General features: G+C 37.4%; 1 protein-coding gene and 1 long non-coding RNA gene across 3 annotated transcripts in view; both read left to right on the top strand.

Annotated features, from left to right (window-relative positions):
• Dyrk3 (Dual-specificity tyrosine phosphorylation-regulated kinase 3) overlaps positions 1-14,894 on the top strand; it is a 39,692-nt gene that overhangs the window by 6,346 nt on the left and 18,452 nt on the right. The window lies entirely within an intron of this gene.
• On the top strand, positions 412-14,438 carry LOC148232953 (uncharacterized). The gene is made up of 2 exons (XR_015810299.1): positions 412-6,635; positions 7,287-14,438. It is a non-coding gene; the product is annotated as an uncharacterized LOC148232953 (long non-coding RNA).

Genomic DNA, 14,894 nt, shown 5'->3' with positions numbered 1-14,894 from the left:
TTTGTGGCGAAGAGTATAATTAATTTTGTAAAATATCAACTGTACGTAACGCACCAGTGTGTTGACCGCGATTCGATGCATAATCTTATCTTTCGAGGAAGTTTATACGAGTAGTGGCGTAGCTAGGAGGGGGGGAGGGCGCCCCTGGTGGCACTTGCTTGGGGGCGGTATTTTTGCGATGGAAGGATCGTTCGATTAGTGTGGTTTTTAAACTGAATGCACTAAAAAAAATATGAATCGACGATTAGATAAGAGCTAAGTTGAATATGTGAATAATACATATATGTGTAATGTAGCTGGGGGGGGGGGGGGGAGCTTGCCTTGACAAGTTTTTTAAAATATTGAAAATATGCATTTAGTTATAGATTTGCATTATTAGATAATTGTATAGGAGGGGGGGGGGCTAGGTTAGGATCTCCCCGGGCGACACAAACCCAAGTTACTAAACCACTGTACATATATACGAGACAGTAGTTTTGTTGATATTACGCCGCTCGAAGAGAACGAACTCGTCTCGCTTAAAAACAAACTTTACGTCTTTGGCGAGACGAGACGTCCGTAAATTCCCATTTTCTCGAGACAATAACGGCGGTGGCGCGCGGTCGGGATCGTGCGAGATCGAATTGAAGGAATAATTGGCAATTCCCGTGATGCACACGTGCCAGAATTTGTCTCGACTATCGAGGAAAACGGGAAAAACCTGATCAGGCGATATAATCGAAGCACTTGATTTACCAGTTTGATGAAAACGGTCAATAAGACGAGCGCGATTTCCCATATGGTCGATTCGCGCGGATAAACGTAATCTGTCGATAATGTATCTGGCGAAATTGCGCGTTTGATATTTTTATTTTGGGCTCCTAATCGCGAGGAAGTACCGTAGAACCTTCGTTTGACGCGTCGAAACAGTCACGCTACTCTTTGTTCGAGAGACGTTTTCGTCAAACTTTGGAATTGTTATAAATGAGAAAACTGAATGCTAATTTTCGTCAGCGTATTTCTCAACGACTGTGAGTGGGTTTTATAAGAATTTCGCATTACAGAGAAGCAATTCTCTGGAAGTAATTATGACACCATTTAGGTGAATCATTCGTTGTATTTCTGAAGAATGTTATTTCAATTACACTAAAACAATTTTAAATGTATTTTTGTCGCAAGTAGATTTTTTCAAATAAAGTTTCGTTATTTCAGATTTAAGGGATTTCTAAAAAAAATTAAGAAAGCAGAATGTTCACCAATATGATATAATGATTTAAAACAAGAAAAAGTTAAATTTTCTGTATAAAAATCGCTACAAAAAATATCAGTTTTTTATGTATAAAAAAAATAATATTCGAGGAAAAACCCAAGTGATATTTTATTTTGATGGCAAAAATTTTGTTAAACATTGTGATATATTGACTAGTACAAAATTATTTTATTATAGACGATTTCCGGGCTGCGGTCAGTACAATATCCAACCGACCTTATCGGCATTTGCGTGTACGCATATTTTTATAACGCATTCTAAATAGACGTATGGAAGTTAATCAATGCATTATAGAATAAATTAAAATACGCAGTATGAGCGTTGCTTTGTCGTTAATGTACATTCCATATCGACCGTTGTGTAGATAGGGACAGATTAGCGCAGGTGGTCCGTGATTAAACAATGCCATCGCAATGCGTCTCACGCGTGCTCTCGATTCGATCGAGTAAAGTAGAGCAGCTGTATCTGGTTACATTTCTTCCTACCGGGCATGCAATCAGACCCTTATCTCTCGTGCAAGGCCGTCCGTATCCCACTTGTCCCGATCGAGTGGTGGTTTATTTACAAGTGCGCCTGCCGAGTGTTTCCCGTTGGATTCGAGCTCGCGGTGCATGCACACAGGGCATATTGATTGGCTGGCGACAGCTGTTCTATATTTATAGCGGTCGGTTCCCTCCCGGAGTGGTTGCTCTGTCGGTCTGTTGCAGCACATGTACGTAAGTACCGAACGAAGACCGGTCGGTTCGTTACCCCCCGTGCCCTTCTGCGACCGATCGCTCCTTGTGTCTCTTACTACAACACTGCCACTTACTCCTCCTCCCCGTCGTCAGATTCGTATCTCGCCGCTGCTGCTGCATAGGAGGACTATTTTTAAACGGGACTCTCCAGAAGCCAAACCGGACCTTCTCCGAAATTCTATCGGTCGATACGTTTTATCACATTATTTGTCTCGACATGAGATAACGTTCTACGAATTGCGTCTAGTTAAAAATGTATGAATTGCATATAATTCAGAAAATTCTCACCTTAAAGTAGTAGTTGCGAATTGTTCGCTCAGTAGGACGATGAAATTGACCATAATCTTCCTGTAAATTTCGATACACAGTTCGTACAAAATTGTTATTTCTATAGAACAATTGAACAATTTTAACGCGTTGAGCGATCCATTTCGTAAATGTGCTGTTGCAAACATGTGACACTTTGAATACCCGTGATTACTGACAGCTGTCTGATTTACAGTGCTGACAACATAGGAAACTCAAATTGAATCACCTTGTATAAGAGTGGTAAAAAAGTAGTGCTATAACTATTTAAACATTTACATTTAAAAATAAAATGTAAATTTTGAGATCTAAACGTTGCTCGTGGTTAATGTTATTTACATTATCGACTAATAATGATTGGCATAATCGATAGACGCACGTGCTACTGTGATTCATCAAAAACGTCCATTATTACTACACGATTTTATGATTAATGTGCTCACCGATCGTTCTTTGCCTGTCTTCTCTCTCTCGAGAAGGATTTTTGAATCACGTTTCGTCAGATTTCCGTGAAAAAGGAGCAAGTCATCTCGTTTTGTTTTGACCCTAACGTACAAGGTGGAACTCTCGACAAAACCTCATACGGCGCGGAAGTCGAAGCTCTCGTGACGTCACAAAGGACTCGATGCGCTCAAAGTTCTGACCGGTTAAATCCAGTCGCGCAAACAAAGAGCAATAAGAAGACCGCACTCATCGTCTGGCTTCCATATCGAGGGTGCGGTGAATCAGAACGACACCAGCCCCATTGTCGTACGTGTGCGCAGTTGGTGCCATATGTACATACATTACAAACGAGATGCTCTTTGCGACTCCGCTGGCAAGTGTGTCAATCTCGCCGCCCGCGATCGTACGATGCGACCTGATTTAATATTTTAACGAATCGTAGCGGATCGAGGAAATTATTCAGACTCACAAAACAATAGTTTGAGGGCCGTCTCTGGGCGAACGTCATTCCCCATTCCGTCGAATTTATTATGGATAATGTTACGCGTGTTTTTTTGTGGGGGGTTACTATTGAATAAAACACGCGCGCGAGTCGACTTTATGAGCCCTGCAAGTTTTCCTTTTCCCAGCCCGCCCTTTCGCATTACGTCAAAGAGCTCCCTTGACATTTAAAACGTGAACGTACATAATACGTAACCGATAATGCGAAATGTTTATATAAATTTCACATTTGCCGATAAGGATGGCTACGGAGATGATAATATTGGACGTGTCCCACTGGCCTAATTATGACATTAATATGTTCATTATCACATGTGTTTTTCACGTTTGAGAAACATCCGGCGCAGATAATTCGCACAGTAACCGTTTCAGAATTACGTTAATTAATCTTATGATGATTTTACTGATTGCTACAAAATGTAATTTTGTGGATCCTGTGTCTTGAATTGTCGAGTTTGCGGTGGCGACCGCAAAATCGGGTTTTCCTAGTTGAATTTGTATATGTACTATATATATCATACATACATATCTTGCATATTTTTGCCGATAGGAAAACAATAGGCGTTGGCCATGAGCCAATTTTGCTATTTATTCAAACGGGAGTCTAGTATGCTTCCTATGATGAAACAATAAGAGTCATATCTAAATTATATACACACTAGTTTAAACAACAGATCTTTGAACATTGTATAGTTAAACGCGAGTCCGATTAGATTTCTACGAATACAGTTATATTATTTATTCTGAAATAAAATCGCAGTGGGAACGCTCGGTAACGAGCGTTCCAATTGCGACGGCACGATTTTATTGCTTTTGACGTGGATTTTTGACTTCTGAGAAGTGATAATTGTTTTTTGTGCTCTCCTGTTGGTCAAAATTCGGTTTAGTGATTAGATTCTAACTTATTGTAAGTCGTAATATTGTTATAAAAAGTCTTAATATAAACGGTGGACTCGATTAAAAAAAATAGGCAACGGAGAAGTTCTAACATGTAAACGAATAAACAATAATATTATAGTACATATTCGTTACGATGTAGACTAGGCGTAGCTTATTAAATAGGCACTATTCCCATTTAAATATCATACGATTGCCAAATATAACCAAACATCAAATATATAAATATGTACGTAATTGTAATGTACATACATAAATACATTTAGTGTTTCATGTTTCAAAATAATAATAAAAACAGCAAATTCTGTGCGATTAAAACTATTTTGTGAATTAAATTTTGTGAAAATACTATTTGCAAGGATAGAGCGAAACAATTGTTCTTTTGTCATTGCATTCTTGGATAGTCGTCCCAATATCTGGAACAGGTACAATCCTAAATAAATGATATATAAATAATAGTTAAGAAGCCTAATTTTTGTGATTAAATAAATTGGACCGCATTGGATTCAATAAGAAAAAAAAATTGTCTGGTAAAAGGTTAAGATCATTTTTACCGTTCAGATTTTTGACATTGCTAGATCAAAAATGGCATTGCGACCTCACCGCAAGGCCACCAATTAGGAGCACGCCTCCCAATGGTCATTCTAATTAGGAGGATCGCCTCCTTATATGATTTTTTCTGACACGCCAACAGGATTTGAATTATCGACTTGGATGAACATACATGCGTAGAATCCTTTTAAAAACGCGAACGTTAATGGCCGGCAATTATCCAGTAAAAACGGTCAAGAGCAGTTCAATTAACTTGCTCAAAGAGCCGACGGACGGAATCTAGCGTTTTACGGTTCGCTTCAACCGGCACACGAAGGGTTAGTGGTTCGCTATGCGCTATTATAGCTATGCAACAGATAGCTGCGAGGCTCGCTCTACGTAGGCTGGCAACGGCCGTGTTTCGCGATTATTATATTCAGCGGCTGAAACTCGTTGCGCCGTTACGCCACATCGGCTGGCTGGTGGGGCGGTTCATTGTGTTGTTATTATTATGCCATATCGGCGTTTGTCGCGCGCGCGCACGCCTACCGCGCTCGAAATCGAAAGGTCCTAATGGTGGTGGTGTCGACTGGGGCGTGAGTCACGCCACGGCGACCTTCGCAGATCGGCGAACTTCCCACATCGATTCTGCATATGTGCACGCCGCGAAAGTGACAGTGGTTCTTCGATCTTTCAGCTTGAATTGTCATGTGTGATTGGGTCGATCTTAACCTTTTGACCGCGAATGACACCTATAGAAGTCATCAAGAAAATCGCCAGTATGCATCGGGCACCCAAATATTTCGTGAACCTTTGAGCCTTGTAATATGTTTTTTTTTTGTATAATTGAAGGTTGAAGAACACTTTAATTTATTAAAATAATATTTAAATAATTTATTGCATAAATGGGTGCTCCCCCACATATTAGCAAATTTCGTAATGGCGCGCAAATATATAAGTCGCGATGAAAGGGTTAAAGAGATAACATCCCTGAGCGAGGTACATTCGAACCCCAAAATTCTTGTTATTTCCACCATTTTTTTAAATATGATAAATATCTAGTTTATAATTATTATAATCTAATTAAGATATCCCAATGCCATTAAAAATAATAATACATTAAATTTTACTTCATTATTCAAATTTGAATAGGGTTACTTGGTACCCCATTCCGGTCCTTGATCCCATTTTAGAGGTTTCAATACGCGAAGGTTAACTTTTAAGTAAATTTACTTGTTTAGCGGAAAGCGACACACGTAACTTAATTAAACGATCTTAACCCTTAGAAGTTCAAAGGAATGTATGTCACGCCCAACATGGTTTTACCATTGCAGTCCAATGGCATTTATGTCAACCTTTTTGAGTATCTTGATGATAAAATTTCCAGTAATTTATTTCGTTATTTACTCGTGGAAATTGCGGTAAAAAAAATTGGCAATTCTAAACTATTTTACCTACAAATGCTAATTTATTAAAATTCATTGTAAATCTGTTGATCTATCGATGGATTTTGGAAACAATTTTTTGACTGGTCTGCCAGCCGCTCGTCTAGCACGCGGCTATTGTCAAAGCCCAGACGTGTGAATTGTTATCTATGGTTGTCAATCTACAAAGTTTTATTTTTAAATTTACGTACATATTTTATTTAAATTAATTAAATGTGTTTTTAACTAAGCCAACCGTGCTTAATAAAGAAAATTATAAAATCAATAGCAGTGATGACGAAAGTTATTCTTTTACAGTTATAATGTGCTATTTGAAAGAACAATATTGTGCTACTATAAAAATAATATTTCTATTACTGAATATAATCAATAAACTTGGGCAAATATTTCTGATAGTTGTGTGTTGTATCTAGTGAGATTTTGCCTACGAATTGAAATCGTAAACATTTATGTATTGACGTTGACGATGATGAATCTGAAGGAAACGCTGACGGATTATTTTAATGCAATTGGGTAAATATAGCCGTGACTAGGGATTCCAATCCCGGGCCAAAATTTTGATCCCGGGATTTCGGTATTGCAATTAGTCGATCCCGGGATCCCGGGACCAGTCCCGGGATAATTTTCATGTTATTTTATCGATAAAAATAATTTAAAATGAATAATACAATATTTTTTTACATCCGTTTTTTATAACGTACAATGTATAAAGTACGTATAATTTTAGTCTTGGACTTAAAATAGAAAATAATATAATAAAAATAAAAAAGGGAAGGTCTTATTTATTTATTTGAGAAGATAAAAAATGAACTTTTGACAATGATTGTACATATGTACATTCATAGACACAATTAATGGAAAACATTGTTTTGGAAAAAAACTCACGAAGTAACATCAAAGCATCAAGCGTTTCATCATTTAGCCTTGATCTGATTTTGGTTCCTAAGCAGCCTGCAGCTGAAAAAGCACGTTCAGACTCACCTCAAAGATTAACAGATGACACGTGCAACTCGCGCAAGTTTGTGTACGAAATATAACGATTTTGTCAATAATAATTCGATTGTGCTTGATAAATCAATCAATCCAAAAAATTCGGGATTATGTTTTATAATCCCGGGACTCATCGGGTATTGAAAATCGTTCGGGATCCCGGGATCCCGGGATTGGAATCCCTAGCCGTGACATTCTGAGACAACTTCATTTTTCTTAGGCAATGAGTCAGACCAAAAATTCTAGAATGTTTTCACAGATGAATTGATTAAAAATGAATTTAGGAAAACAAAAAACTACTCGCTATCTAGTACAATTATGTCTAACAGAACAGGGTTTTCATAAGAAGGAAAGTTGTAACATAAACGAACAAACAATTATATGAGATGTTTTTTTTAAAAATGTGATCATTTGCTTTAAAAAATATCATACGATGGACAAATATAATCAAACATCAAGTATGTAATGCAGAGAAACTATGTTGCAATATGCGAGATGTGACATCTGTCTGTACTTCTTCAGCTTACTTTTCTCTGAGAGAGTTATTTTGCACTTAACCTAATAAAAGTTCTAAAACTATAATTAGTTAGGTTTAGGTTTGAACAGAAAATGGACGTTTCGTAATTGTCAAATCGAGTTTCATAGACATTTAACCTCAGAAAGTTAATCATAATGAGATCCAGGACAGATCAAGGACATCAGAGAGCACATCCACTCTTCCTTTAGTTTGATTATAATACATAATCATTTCAGGTTTGCCGCTATTTTCATGGACTATTCCCTCTTCGTCACAATTTTAGAAGGCTTCAGTTTATATGAAACCAGTGTAAGGGGTAGAATTTGGTCTTCATCCAGGTTTCGGCTCCCCATTATAGCGTTATTTCGTGGTGGAACCTAGAAATATAACTACAATTTAATAAAATACACAAGCGACACAAAAAGTACTAAAGTTGAGAGACGTTAAAAATCATTTAAAGTCACTTTAAAGATAATCATGCGTCATTTTGACTCGTGGTCGTAATATTTCAAAATTGGTGAGACTTGCCCGACTAACGATTTCGCCTTGCGAAAGTCCTGGGCGTCGACTGAGATGTCTGGAACTCACGTTGCATGATTCGCAATATTTAGAAAGATAGAACAATGCTTTGCACACGCATGCGTCAATTTTACGCAGACTATCTTTCTAGGGTTAAGACCAGCATATAATTTCACTAGCGTCTAATCAGTTAAATTATATTTACGCTAGTAGAAATATATTTGTACTGGTTATTAAAATAAAAAAAAATATAACATTAATACATCACATGTAAATAAATAGCGATGTGTATGTAAATGTATACATATATATTACTGAAGTGTCCCAAAATTAACGCAAGATTTGAATTTGCCGTCATTTGTTCAGTAAATGTTGACAGCTGAGAGCTTAGGGTTAGTAAAAATAAATAATTCTATCCTATGTACTTTGTGATTCAATAAAAAAATAAAAAGACTAAAAAATGTTTTTTTCTATTTAATTCAAATCTTGCGTTAATTTTGGGACATCCTATATTATGGAAAAGTTGAAATCATATAATTTTGTAGATAAATTAAAATTAATAATATTTTCTCATGTAAAAATATGTGTATATCTACCGGTGAAAATGTACTCCGATATGATTTCACTGAAATGACATGTTTTAATAATAATAATATAACCCGAGAATATCTGGTTTAGAATCAGGAAGGGGGGGGGCAAAAATTGGCTTATCAGTGATTTTGGCTTATCATTAAAATTCGTAGTTCATTAAAGGACATGCATTTTTTTTGGTCAAATTCAAGGGGGACAAATGCAGTACTTTTTGAGCGCGATTCATTTAGAATAGGGTATGAATAGAGGTTCATGTAACTATAAGGTTCAACGGATATTAGAGATCTGTTGAGAAAGGTTGCCACATTGCTCTTAACGGTGCTTATTATTCGATGCTCTCGATGGACTGAAATAATCCATGAAAACGTTCATTTGATCTTTTATAAGCTTATCGTTCATTTCGGTCTTCCATTTAACGTCACTCGACAGCTTCCTATCTTCCTCCCCGTTACGTAACCGCGAAGAGACGACCACTACCGCTTCCGGAACGCCGTCGAGTGTCGACGTTTTCGCGAGCGATTGCCACAAGACGAACGGACGTTACAGAGGCGGGGTGGCGTATAAATAGACGATATATAGGTTTCTGTGTCTTCTGTTTGCGCCGTCCGATCTTTCTCGCTCTTTCGCGTCGCTCTCGATCGTCTCCCGCACTTACTCGCTTATCGAGGATAATCCCATTGTCGTTCGTTCTGTGGCCGGTCCTTGTGCCCAATTGTCGCGGGTGTCCCACGCGGCACAATCTTCGCACTCTCGGTCCACTTTTCACCGAGAGGAGAGGACCTTGACAGTCTCCGTGTCGCGGTCCGTTCGCCATGTGGGATGCGGTTTTTTTTTTCATCAGCCGCTGCAAACTGCACCGGGAATTCGCGACATCTATTCTCGTGCGTTTGTTGTCGTACGGACTCGTGCGCCGGCCGTTCCATTTCCAGATGGTTCCTCCTCCTTCATCCTCGTGCCAAATTTTGCCGCTTTTGCGTTTTCCGCCTAAAGCGGCTTTTGGAAATCGGCGCAGAAACCGCGGCCCCGCTCTTTTCAATTTAGCAACACCGCCATAGGAACATGGCGCGCGCTTCTATTTCGGATCGCGGTCGTCTATTTATACGTTAGATATTAAAAATAATTCTCTAAAAAGCAGTCCTGCGATCTATCTCTAAATATGTCGCGATAGACGCGACCTCAAGTCTGTTCCGTTCAATCGATTTTGATTGATTGCGTCGGAAAATAGCGCCGTCACCGCGACGTGTACTTATTATAGTCACCTGTTGGAAAGTAGATTTTGGATCGTCTAGCATTATTAAAATAACTCACTGATTTTTTTTCAAATTATTTTAACCCTTAAGAAAATAGTCCATCAAATACTACATTCGGCTTTAGTGTCACTATTATTCCAACGGATGTTCATCTTTCTATTGCTTTTATGGCATAACATATTTTCATATTACAAATTTACGACATTACTTTCGCGTATTATTCAAAATTATATATTTTAATCCCTAAAATCAATTATTTCAAGTACGTTGAATCGAACACTGAGTAATCAAACAGCCGAAGAGTGTTTAAAGTGCTCTTGTCTAAAAAAATATCATTTGAACATTCAGGGGTTTTGTGGTCGAGTGGTATGACACTTAGTCACGTAACTTGAGTAATTTGCGATAGATGCTAAAATTCATAATATATGCTAAATTGCAAAATATTCAAATTTATGCTAAAATTTTAATTTTTAGACAAATTACGATTTTTTTTGAAGCTCGCTTCATTTTTGCATGAACAAAGTATGATTTTTAAAATACGGAAATGTGGTATAGATGCGATAAATGAAAATCAAACTGCGAAAATTGAAAAAATTGTCTACTTATACTGGGTCTTTTGATGAAGCTAGGGCGAATAAAAGAGAATTCTAATTTTGAATCAATAGTACATCCCTTGGCGAATCTAGGTGGCTGACTATCCGATAATGACAGAGGATATATTAAAGAGTAATCCATCTTCAGCTTTCGAACCATTTTTTTTAAAATATAAATTTAAGGATATCTTTAGATTTTTTAAATCTAAAATTTTATGTATTAGTTGCGCTGTCTTGTTGGAACCACATGTTATCCACATCAATATCTTCGATTTCGTGCCAAAAATAATCGACTATCATGCGTCTATAGCGCTCACCATTGACTGTTACAGTCCGACCTTCATCGTATTCAAAAAAGTAAGGTCGAATGACGCCACCTGGCCACAACTTCTTGAAAAAATCGACTCTCAATTTGCGTAAATTCTTCCTTAACCTATCTCCAACGCTTCCAGTCTCTTCAAAGTTTTTCACTGCGTTGCGAATTGTTCGCTCAGCAGGACCATAATTTTCTCGTCTATTTCGATACACAGTTCGTACAGAATTGTTATTTCTGTAGAACAATTGAACAATTTTATCGCGTTGAGCGGTGGTTAAGCGATCTATTTCGAAACGTGTAGTTGCATACTAACATTTGACACTTTGAACACACGTGATTATTGACAGCTGTCTGATTTACAGTACTACCAGCATAGGAAACTCAAATTGGATCACTCTGAATAATTATTTTCGGTGCGCAAGGCCATGAGTATTGTTTTTAGGCATGTGTTTCGAAAATTATGAACAAAATAATTTACAGAGTTTTGATGGCGAAAACATCGTTGTTCCAGCTTTCTAGAGGGCCATTGTTGAATCCCCCACATAATCTAAGAATTTCAGTTACTGTAAAATTGGCATTTGTTTGTGTATCGTTAAAAAACAAGTCGATCTAGTCTGTCGAAAAGATTGTAAAATAAAGTCACTAGCAGGAAACGTCAAAAGATGTTCTGAATATCAAAATATTCATTTTTCGCTATACTGAAAACTATTCGCTTGAATGATAGATTGAGCACTTTGTCTAGAAAGAAAATAACAAGGTCGCGAGAATTCTTATCGCTGGAGCCGCGCGGTGACAGTTTGAGCGTTGCCAGACACTAATTTTATAGTATTACATGATTTACTAGTCAACCATATTTTATTTCGACGTCAGCCGTTAAAATACACTTCAAATATATTTTTTATATGTTCTAACATGACATTTTTATAATCGTGTATAATTACGCAATTATCGCCATTTACGAGTTCATTCGCAAAAACCGCATCGAACTGATTTGCATTCAACGATGAATACGTCCAAGTCTACGTAGAGAGCAGGTGCTAAATATTAGCATCGCCGAGTAAAACCTTAACGTCCTTTTCTCGGAAGCGGTCGATTTTAGCGCGCGCGCTTCGATGGGCGAGATTTCTCTATTGGTCGTTGACACTGTCGCTAAATTGCCCGTCCGATTGATAAGTGGCCTTTGTGTGTAACCATTGTTTCTAATGAGTCACGATCCGCCACTCTAGTTGCGTGGAACGTGCAACCGGATAAATCTTATGCCAATTCTGCTGTGAGCGCTGCAATCCGGATGGGACACTTTTGGCAAGGGTCCTAAACTCGCCGGAGTCACTCACCCAACCGACCAGGGTTGACGTCTCCTCCCGCCTCGTTTGTTGTGACGACTGTGCGCGCGTGTGTTCTTTGTGTATGTAGCATTGGCTGGATGCGGTGGATACTGCAGCCTTGGATTGTTGAAAAAAATAATAATAATCGCAAGTCCAAGCACGGATTGAACGTAAATGTATGTACGTATTGGCCGGTACCGTCCTCGCCGAAACGCTCGCGGAAAACGCATCGCCCGTAGAAAGTAAACGGCCGCAACCGTTTTCGTGAAACCGTGACGAATCCCAATTATGATAAACAGGTAATTATGCGCGCGCAACGAAAAAAACAACAAACTATTATCGCAATTGCTCTCGGGCAAAAAAAATCTCTCCGAAATCGTAACGAGTCAGGGGGAACCACTCTCGCCTTGTGTGCGCGAAGGCGACATGTGCGATAGGAGAATTCGTGGACTGTGTCAGTAGTTCGGTCGAAGAACGCTAATCGATTCAGCTTACCGCCTTATCCCTTGAAGCATGTTGCCGTACTCGATTAGGCACTGATAATTTGTACCATTGTTCACTTAAGTTATGCTATTGTGTTTTTTGACTCTCCTTTTCTGATAAAAAATATCAAAGATAAATTATGAACACGTGCAATCACAAAAATATTTTTGAAATATATATGTATCTCTAATTCGATTTCTTTTATTGCGAGAGGAGGGGCTGCAACAATTTGCACCGAAGCCCAATTTTTCCCTCGACGGCCCTGAATGCAGCAACACCCGCAGATTCTGCGTTGTTGCCGCACGCACCAGTCAGTGGTTGTTTTTTTAATATTATGATTTCATTATATGGCATGCATTTTTCTAACCAAATTCAAGGGGAAACAAATGCCTCTACTTGCCCCCCCCCAGATAATTTACATAATAAGCATATCTAAACTGAATTTTGACCAATAGGAGAGTGCAAAAAACAATTATCCCTTCTCAGAAGTAAAAATCCACATCAAAAGCAACAAAATCGTGCCGTCGTAGTGGAAACGCGCAGTAACAATATTACGACTAATAAGTGAGAAGCATATCTAAACCGAATTTTGCCCAATAGTAGCGCAAAAACAATTATCCCTTCTCGGAAGTCAAAAATTCACGTCAAAAGCAATAAAATCGAAGTGATATGTGATTGTTTTTGCGCCTTCTTATTGATCAAAATTCGGTTTGGATATACTTTGACCAATACTCTCATATCAGATGTTCGAGGTAATATCCTTAAGGATAGCTACCACATTTTTAAAACATGGTGTAATATCGAAGTGCAGACAAACTATGGAGCAAAACGCGAGATATACGTCTGTCTGTACTTCTTCCGCTTATTTTCCCCTGAGAGATGAGTTAGCTTAATTTATTTTTTGGGCTTAATACAAGTTCTAAAAACTATAGTTAGTCTTAAAACTCATTAGGTCAAGTTGGTCTTGGTTAATTCGTGTAGGTTAGATTTTGGTTTAAACAGCAAATATACGTTTCGCAACTGTTAAATTGAATTTCATAGACATTCAAAAGCAGCATATGATTTCACAAGCGCCTATCAGTTAAATTATCTTTTCGCTAATAGAAATATATATCTACTGGTGAAAATGAATTTGGGCTTCACTAATATATTTACAGTAACATTTGAAAATCGCATATAAATAAATAATGATATGTAAATATTATTACGTATGAAAAAGTTAAAATCATATAATTTTACTAGCACTGCCAGATAAATTATATTTTCACTGTGAAAATGTATTACAATGTGATTAACTGAAAGGACATTTAAAAAAATATATTTGGTATAGATTTTCTTATATTTTTGTTGTTTTAGAACCAGGAACGTTATTCCAACTTTTTCTTGCGAGGTTGGGGGGTCAAAAGTTGGTCAGTCACTGGTTGTGTTTTTATATATTTCGATTTTATTAAGATACATTATATTTCATTAAATGATATGTATTTTTGTGGCTAAACTCGGAAAGGGGGTTGCCTCTATATGCCTCCCCCAAATGACGTACCAATGCGGGAGAGGGAATATAACAAAAACTAATTAGCTAAACTCGAAAGCTTATTTTTGGAGTGGAGCTTATATTAAAAACATCCTGCAAAATCACATTTGAGCTTATTTTCGGAGAAACGCGGTATGTTTCATGCAAATGATATCTTCAATTCTAAATTTATTGTATTCGCCATACTTTCACACTAAAAAATAAAAATAAAAATTTCTAGATAGAAAACTTGTGATAATGTCATTCAAAAATGTGTTTTTATGATAATAGAATTACAGGGTTATATAAGAGCCCAGAGGATTATAAATGTCGCATATATGTGACGATATTACAATAGTGTTTCTCAATACTTGTGCGTGTTATATATTTTTATAATAAAATAACTATTAGGTCACCTATTGTGTAGGTACATCACTTAAACATAAATGGTTATTGTCGGGTTATTTTTTTAACTAATATTATGCTAGTTATGAGTTAGCCAAACTATTGCTATATAAACGCATCGTTTTAGAAATGGCACAATTAATGAATTTTGTAGATTCATTGACATATTTTTTGCCCGTAAAATAACAACAATGATATTTTCCGCATGCGTAGTCTTCTTATCGGTGTGTCACCGCTGCGTAGAGATAGTTTCCATATCAACTATGTATATACATACATATTCGA

Source organism: Plectrocnemia conspersa, unplaced genomic scaffold, assembly GCF_051122295.1.
Source record: "Plectrocnemia conspersa isolate PC_06_02 unplaced genomic scaffold, ASM5112229v1 ptg000008l, whole genome shotgun sequence".
Taxonomy (NCBI): Eukaryota; Metazoa; Arthropoda; class Insecta; order Trichoptera; family Polycentropodidae; genus Plectrocnemia; species Plectrocnemia conspersa.
The sequence above is the reverse complement of the archived record's forward strand: the minus strand, read 5'-3'. Positions and strand labels throughout refer to the sequence as shown.